The sequence below is a fragment of the Humulus lupulus genome, chromosome 3, assembly GCF_963169125.1.
Source record: "Humulus lupulus chromosome 3, drHumLupu1.1, whole genome shotgun sequence".
Taxonomy (NCBI): Eukaryota; Viridiplantae; Streptophyta; class Magnoliopsida; order Rosales; family Cannabaceae; genus Humulus; species Humulus lupulus.
Genome location: NC_084795.1, coordinates 53,895,661 through 53,896,418, shown reverse-complemented (window position 1 = coordinate 53,896,418; position 758 = coordinate 53,895,661).

Below are 758 nucleotides of genomic sequence, written 5' to 3'. Positions count from 1 at the left end.
TTTGCTCTTCCATCAGAGCTAGCCTCTCGAGGGTCTGGTCTCTAGTCCCTAGGTTACCTGGGGGTTGTTCAATAGCTCCAATCCTATCGTATGTGTTTGATGGGTTATTGTCCCTCCAAGTTCGAGCTTGGTTTGGTGGGGCATTCCCATTATCACGTACTATGGATGGACCTCCCTCTTGTCGAGTATAACTAACATCTTCATTCCGAGTTGGATTCCTTCTCTGTGAATTCAAGTGATCATGCAAATCAGGTTGCGACTCGTACCGAGGGCTTTGCGCTGAACTCAATTGATTTCTTAGGTCACCTTCAGACTTACCACTACGAATACTTTTGTTCCAGTAACTCCCGTTTGCGAAGCTTACAACTCGCAGTTGGGGCCGAGGATCTGGATTTTCAACATGTGTCAGTGGGACGTAGGTATTGGCAGATGGAGAAGGATTTCTCCTGCTGTCTCCATAACCTGGAATGTCCCATGCAGGACAAGGTGGCGTCGGATGTCTTATAGGTGATGAAAGATGCCTTATTGGCAAGGCAATCCTTGTCCCATCAGGGCGAACTAGATTAGCCCACCTTTGTTCTGCCCCATTATTTCTAGCTATATGCGCCTGACGATCCAATCTTAACGTAGGAGGGTTTTCTAGAACATTTTTTCTCTGTGAGCCTATCCCAACCCCTCCTCGTGGATTTCCATGGGCATTCCTAGCTGCTTGTGAAAGAGGACCTAAACTCGAGGTTGCAGATTTAACAGATCGAATG